The 8,064-nt window shown below is 40.1% G+C and overlaps 1 long non-coding RNA gene across 2 annotated transcripts; it reads left to right on the forward strand.

The window, feature by feature from the left end:
* Positions 1 to 538: 538 nt before the first annotated feature.
* On the forward strand, positions 539 to 4,555 carry LOC145445422 (uncharacterized). 2 transcript variants are annotated; one of them, XR_013917013.1, is made up of 4 exons: positions 539 to 1,165; positions 1,446 to 1,590; positions 3,249 to 3,328; positions 4,138 to 4,555. It is a non-coding gene; the product is annotated as an uncharacterized LOC145445422 (long non-coding RNA). The 2 variants fall into 2 exon arrangements; XR_013917014.1 differs by lacking the exon at positions 539 to 1,165 and having other exon boundaries at positions 1,373 to 1,590.
* The last annotated feature ends 3,509 nt before the right edge of the window (positions 4,556 to 8,064 follow it).

An 8,064-nucleotide genomic window follows, 5' to 3' on the forward strand; every position in this document is an offset into this window, starting at 1 on the left:
AGTTTAGTCATCACATCTCAAGTGTTGCGGCCAAACTCATCTAATTTTTGGTTGGCCTTGCAAGTTCACAATCTGTGCAATCCATTTTTGATATTAGAAATTTCGGAAATTACCTCGCGGGCCACTCAAAACCTTCTCGCGGGCCACATGTGGTCCGCGGGCCACGGGTTGGCCGGCCCTGCTCTAAACGATAGTAGATAGCAGCCAAAGCCTGCGACGCCGGCGGTGAATTGGTTTAGGCCAACGAATCGACATCTTGCGCACGATGTCTATTATAGATGCGATTGCGCCTAGGCTAACGGTTATGTCATGCGCAACAGGTCTGTTGGAGATGCGACTGATTACGCAAGCGATTATATCTTGCGCATATTGCCTCTTGTGTATGTATAATTGCGTATGCGATTGTTCGGGCCGGTCGTTGACGCGATGAATTGGCGAGAATTGCCACGCACGACTGTCTATTAGTGACCTTATTTTGCTCGCGTACAAACGGCAAACCAACTCAGCAGGAGGTCGCGTGCTTTTGCTAACGACTCTCGGTAATTGGATACACGCGTCGCTTCCCACTAATTACTACGCGCGATGGCTGAAAGTGATGCCCGATTGGAAACAAACATGAAGAATGAAGATAGGTGTGATTTCAAGTTTTTTATCGAGGGAGATTTTTTTCAAGCGTGTTGTTCCCATGTATAATACGCACCCCCCGATTTTAGGGCTAAAATCGTGAAAATTTTGCGCATTATACATGGAAAATTACGGGTATCATAATTGGAGTTTTTTATAGATTATTTCTTGAGAGACCACATCATATTTAGAGTGGTGCCCCTTTAATTTCAACCTTGCAATCGATTTCTTACAAGCACGTTGCTATGTTTGCGCTGAAGAGATATTTCCATGGCTAAGCCAAGTATTATCGTGACTCTTCTATACTTGTGCACAGAAAGCTGTTTGCAAAGTCAACACATCTACCCTTCCGAAGACGAACTTAGCGTCGACGAGCATCAAAAGGAAATAAGTCAGAGTGGAAATAGAGGGTGCCAGATGAAGAGATGCTGCAAGATAGAATGAGAAGAACTTTTGAATCAGGCCGCGACAGTATCGTAAATGGAACATCAGCAAGAATACTGATGGAGAATGAAAATCAGTTTGGACCCATGCTCCCTTGGTAGGTACAATCTAACGCAGTTGTTTCAAACACAACATTGCCATGATCGAGTCAACCTGCGACTTTGCAACAAGCTCACAAAGAGTTCGTTTTACAGAATGATATGATAGTAGGCTACAAAACAAACTACATATATATATTCCTTAAATAATTTACGATAGTTGTAACATATCCTCGACCACAAGCCCGACCTGTGCAATTGAGACTACTGATAGTACTAAAGGCTCCTGCAGACAAACTTAATTAATTAGCTATGATGTAAATCTGTCACAATGTTCAGATTTTGGAAGAAGTGAAAATATGTTGCCTGAATCAAGCCTGTTTGGATGTTGACTTGACCTCAAAGATTTTTGAAAAGACTTGGAGCTCTGCACTCAGTCTCCTGCAACCGCAAGAAATTCCGATCGAAATTCAAAAAGTTATGGGTAAGTAAGATACTTTCGCAAATTTAGTTAGTTGGCGGTCAATATCTGTCGAGTAGTTCTAGTCGCGGATTGTAAAAAATGATTAGTTCAAATTTTAGTTGCGGGTTTCGGGAAGTGAGTAATTATTGTTCCAGCTTCGCAGTTGTGTAGGTGCTCAATAACTGAAAAACAGATGTCATCGTGAGGGTGGGTTGAAATCGAATAGCCTACCTGAGTGATTCCACAGATCTAGTTAGTTCAGGGATTGGCAAATATTTTTCTCTGCAGGCCACTTCAGTAATAGAAAGTAAGTTGGCGTGCCGAGCCGAGCCGAGCCAACATGTTCAGCTATATTCTCCCGTGTATTGATTTTATTTATAAATGGAAAGCAGTGAATTACATTTTTAATAAATACGTCTCCGTGGATGTGTTGATATTAGATAGCCTAATGAGAAAAGTACGGTTAATTAACGAAATGAAAATTTATATTTATTTTCCCTCCTCATTCAAGATAATGTTAAACATGATACATTTTGAATTCTCTGTAATCCGGGTTTTTATATCAATACATTAAAAGGTAGGCTATATCTTAACAGTGCGACTTGATGAAATTGACTATATATATCGGTTCCGGCCGACATGTGGCGGTACTTTTGGTCAAGATTTCTTCGCAGTTGAGCTTTTTTGCAGCACACTTCGCAGAGTCACATGTTAGCCGAAACGTCATTGTCAATGTCTTGGTGTGTCCTGACGCACTAACGGCCGACGCCGAAATGCTGATCTCTATAAATTAGCTGTTCTTGCGGGTAGAGTGGTACCCATATTATTATCAAAACATCTAGTCACTATATATCGCGCGAAGAAAATTTGAATTAATTTTAATAAATTATAGGATTTATGTCCATTTACGAAGTAATTTTTGGTGCTTCGAACTCGGACCCTCTCCATTTGAGGGGTCTGGGATGCGGCAGTTGCGGCCCTGTGTTTAGTCCTCCATACCTTCTTTGCATTTCAGGTTTCGACATTCTTTTTATGATATGTCCATTCACCCTTTATGTATGATGAGGTCTCAGTCAAAACGCGCACTGACAATAGCAACAAAGAAGGTTTGAACCAAACTATACGGAAGGAGTAACTTATTGTGACTTATTGTTACGACTTTGCTACATTGACTTGATTTTAAATCTGGATTACGCATACAAGCTTGGGAGGGACGTACGCTATGTAATCGCGATATATTATTGAGCAGGTTTCAAAGCAAATCAATTTCCGTTCCAGCTCAGTTTATCCAGCTTATGGTTTTATTCAGCAATATTCAAAAGTAGGTTCTATGTTTTTAATTCCAAAAAATGGCCACACGTCCTACTCAAAATAGCGGGGCTCACTTTGCCCATGGCTGTGTTCGATGTAATATAGTTCGTTAGTTGCGGATTTATAAAGGTCATTACTTGGTAGGATATTATAGAAATAGGGTATTTCAAGTTGCCGATTTTAAAAACTGTCTGGTTCCCAAGGCAATGTTAAAATTTGCATATTTTTTGCCACGCCCATATTTGCAGTTCACACTACACAAACAGTAACTGCATTCATTTAATTTTTGTAACTGCATTCATTTAATTTTGAAACTGTTTTTTTTTCTCGAATGTTTCACTTGAGCTGATCTCTCACTTCTCATCCAGGTAATCAGAAATTGGACTGGGTGGTCGGCATCCCCACCATTTTCAATGAACGCTTCGACAGCTTCCTGATTGTGGATAAGGTGAGTTGTTGATAATGGCCAAAACTGGTTTGCTCAATAATACTACAAGACAATGCTACAATAATAATAATAATAATTAATTCAGGTTCAAGTGCTCGAATCATTATGCCCAGCCCTACAAACAATGTGAGTTTAGTGTGCGCCATTGCCTCGCGGGAAAACCAGTCGAAAACCATTGATATTGTTAGATGTGATTTAGTTCATAAGCTCCTGATTTTAAAAGGTTGCTAGTACTAGTTCTAGTATCAAATTTAAAAAGTTCTAGGTATAGTTGTAAGTTATAGTTATATTTGTGGATTTTGAAAATTGAGTAATTTTAGTTACAATTCTAGTTTTGAATTTTATAAGGTATTTGATTAGTCCTAGTTTTATTTTTACTTGCGGATTTGAAAAAGCGAGTAGTTCTGTTTTCGGAATTCCCAGAAAAGACACAAACAACCTTTGGCCGGGTCGCAATCATCAAAGTTGAACTCCGTCACCAAAATACATCCGTGCAATAATCCATCCATTTATTATTAATTGGATAATCGTAGGTCGTAGCATCAAATAGTATAGTGGTGCAGAGGTAAAGGAATGGAAGACTGTGCATGTGTGCATACTTGATATTGTCAAGTGAAAAGTAGATTTTGTACATACCGAGACAATTCATAGACAAGGTCATTTTAATGAGGTGCTAATAGATTTTTGTCATCTCAACTGGCTGTGATTGATACAACTTTGAACCACCTTGGAAACTATTCATATGTATTCTATCAACCCGTGTGCCTTGAATAGTGCATGGATGGTAATGACATGTATATTCATTATAGGATCCGAAGAATGTCTACCCGACGATGAAGTGCGATACTCTTCAGAAAAAGTGGACAATCCATTTCGTTTGGGAATCTGTCGATGGACTAATGAGTTTCCATCATACAGTGGCGACATTGCGTTTTCAACATGAAGTTTGCGCCAGCGTCAGCGAGTTCATTGAACTTTTCGCAGATTTTCTTGCAAACATTCCAGATGTCAAATACAGCTAAATACATCTAACCACAGGGTATGTGTACATTAGTAGAGGTGAAAGGTCAATTTGCAACATGATTAGGACATGGGTAGGAACATGGATGTCAACAGGTCTACATGGATGTCGACAAGTTATCATGGGCCTTTTCCATGTCAACATGACTCAGGTGGGACCAGGTCTAGACTATGGGTACACCCATGATTATTTTTTACAGTGTTCATTTGAAGACCGGACGTCATCGGTGGCGGGAGTAGTCGCCGACATTTGGAACACGGTAATATGATGCAAAATAAAACAGTAGCAATATCCGTAAGCAATGGTGAAATTTGAACTCGAATCTGATGCAAAGCAATGTCGTCTGAAATCGAAAAATGATGCTCACACTTCAAAGACATTTTTTCTACCAGACAAACTTATGTTCTTTAGCTATCAAGTCTCTTCACCAATTTCTGTAGAACTAATAGATGGATGCAAACCCTATAGTCCCCTACACTCTTAGATCTATATATCACTGGCACGGGCGTCCTCGCATCCTCCAAAAAGTGTTGATGCTCGTGGTCGTTGTCAATGCCGTACCCAGTCGAAACTCGTGACCATCATGTCGTTTTATGGATGCTTATTAATCTTTTTTCTGAAATATATATCTATGAATAATAGGATCTGTTCTCGTGCGCTCGAAGGAACTGAGTTCCTACTTTACACATATTTACACTACACGTCAGGAATGTAGGTAACACAATTACACGCCAGGAATGTAAACAATTGGAGCGACATCGAATTCAAATAATATATATATTGGTAAAATAGCGAGCGATCAGGATGAAAAAACGAAAGATAAGATTTAAACCACACCGTACAACAAATAAGGATCTATAATCAACAGTCATTGCAACGTGCGTTCCCAAACTAGAGCATTTGGGCCTCTGTGACACTTCCTCGAAACCTTCGTGACTCGGACGTCGCAGTAGCAAATTAGAAAGCGTCAATTCACACAATTGACAGACGTGGTCTTAAAACCCATTCCGTACGTTCAAATAAGTAGAATGCTTTCCAGGCATGAAATTCAACAAATCAAAGGATCGATTCAAGTATTTACAATATAGTATGACCCATATATTTGACTCTTATAAAAGGTGTATGTAAGTCTCATCTCACAGCGATGGAAAGACAGGTTAATCTCAAAATCAACTGCTATTAAAACACTTCGATTTTGCCAAAAATGCGTGCATGCCACCAAGAAGAGGTGATCCAAAAAAGACGCTACTTGAAAGTGATAATAGAATTTCTGCTTTTCGCCGTGCAGCATTCTGCTTTTCACCGTGAAGCACAATATCGCTCAACGTACTCATACTGTAGACCAGTGGTTCTCAACCTTTTTGTCTTCGCGGACCCCTTTCGGACCGTCACGGACCCCGCGGACCCCCACGAAGTTTTAGTTCAATTTTACCTTAATTATCGTGCAATCGTCATCTGACTTGCTGAAATGATGCCTGTAGTCTTAGTGATAAATGTTTCCGGCTGTACATTTATTATGGCATCCCTGTGCCATCAACCAGAGATGAGATAAGAGAAAAAGCGGTCAAGCACGAGTGATATGGTCAATTGGTCATGCACAGTTAGGTAATACATGACGTCATACCGTACTACTCAACAGGGAAGCATCATCATAATAGATACAATAACCCACGGAACAAATCAAAATGACTCTTTTTGAAAAATAAGAACATACTAATCAGTAGAAATTGGGTTGACTTCAATTATTTCAAAGCGAATTCCGCAACTGCATTTCTTGAAATAAGTGGCCGTGTCTTGAAGATCTGCGCCTTCGAATTGATATAAACGAGTGCCAAAAATCCATTTCCACGAATATAGATGGTGACGATGTAATAATAACGCGGAACGCTTCCGATGGCACATTTGGGTACGATCGCAAAAAATTGACAAACAAGCCTGGTCTTTTTTATCTAGCTTATCTTCAAGTTATTATGGAAAAAATGATTATGTATCACAGGAGAAAACAGATTTTTGTGAACATTTCGAAGTCACCGTGATTGACCTTACTCCTTCACAATTTTTCTTTCTCACAATCTCCGATAAAACATTTCCAGCACTAAAATATTTGTATCAGTGGGCTATTGGCAATTTAGCAATTAAAATGAGTCTGTACAGTAGGACATTTCGTCCAAGACGGCCATTATGTCGATGTGAGCTCTAGAGTTTTACTAGTAATGAAGCGACTCGGATTCGTGATTCTCCGAGTTTAAAAAAATACAGATTAGGTTATCAAATATTTTGAGGCTTCGCGGACCCCCTGAAAATGCTTCACGGACCCCCAGGGGTCCGCGGACCCCCGGTTGAGAAGCGCTGCTGTAGACCGACTCAAACATTGGCGAGAAATCATATATCAACCGTGGTAATTTTCTGGAGCTGCTCAATTTAAGGTGTAACGACATCTCGTGGCTGGCGTCAAGCCTGGAGAATTCGTTAGAATTGCATAAACAGAGGACATCCCCAATTGTCCAAAATGAAATCGTCGATATAGCAGCTACTCAAGTACAGAAAGCAATCTGTACAGACACTGCTCAAGCCGGGATTTTCAGTCTCATAGTTGACGAGACGACTGATGTTAGTAATGCTGAACAATTGTCGCTTTTTATACGTCATCTGATGACGCAAGGTCAAATCGAGGAAAGTTTCATAGGTTTTTATAATCAACAAACACTAAAGGCGAAAAATTGTTTCTTCTTGTAAAGAAGCACGAAAATATGGCAACCAAAATACAGCAAATTGTTCCACGTGCAATATATGTACAGCGTACATTGTTATGCTCATCGTTTGAACTTGACCCTTCAGGATATACTCTGGAAGCAAATTCCATATTGAGAAATACCCTGGTTTTGATACAGTCGTTGCTTCATTCTATTCATACCCCGAAAAGGGAAACTATTCTACGAGGTTTTTCTGATGGAAGAAAATTTTGGCAAATATGAGAAACTGAAGGGAATTTGTGTGACACGCTGGATATGTCGTTATAAAGCGGTGAAGGCCATATACATACGAACTAGAATTATCTGGTTTTCTAAGTCTGGCACATGGCAGGTGTGGCCTTACTGGATAACATTGTAATCGGGTTTTCAACATGTCGGTATATGCGGAACGGGCGTTAGCCGGACACGATGTGAGCTGTACGATTGTCGGTTAGGCAAAATCGTTACAGAGCGAGCATTCTTGCACGGTCGTACAACAGCAGCGATTCATACAATACCTGTCCAGATACTAGAGCAGTGGTTCCCAACCTTTTCGTCTTCGCGGACCCGTATCGGACCGTCACGGACCCTGCGGACCCCCACAAGGTTTTAGTTCAAAATTAGCTCAATTATCTTGTAAACGTCATCTGTCATGTGCAGATGATAACTATAACCTTATAGTGATAAACAGCAACAAAATGACTATTATTGAAAACAAGATCATACTATCCAGGTAATATTGAGTTGGCTTCTAGTACTTAAAAGCAATTTGTGCAATTTCATTTCTTGAAATACGTGGTCGTGTCTTGAGAATACGCGCCTTCGATAGGCTATTAACGAGTGCCGAAAATCCATCTAACTGACGTTCACGTGCATTCTTTCCCAAGGGTTTCTGCGTCCGACATGCCGCGAAACTTTAAAGAACTTGTTGACAATTTGATTGCCACATATGTCTCATTGACTTCAACAGCTATTGAATCACA

This window comes from Botryllus schlosseri, chromosome 8 (genome assembly GCF_051294905.1).
Source record: "Botryllus schlosseri isolate E-star chromosome 8, Bs_hap1, whole genome shotgun sequence".
Lineage (NCBI taxonomy): Eukaryota > Metazoa > Chordata > Ascidiacea > Stolidobranchia > Styelidae > Botryllus > Botryllus schlosseri.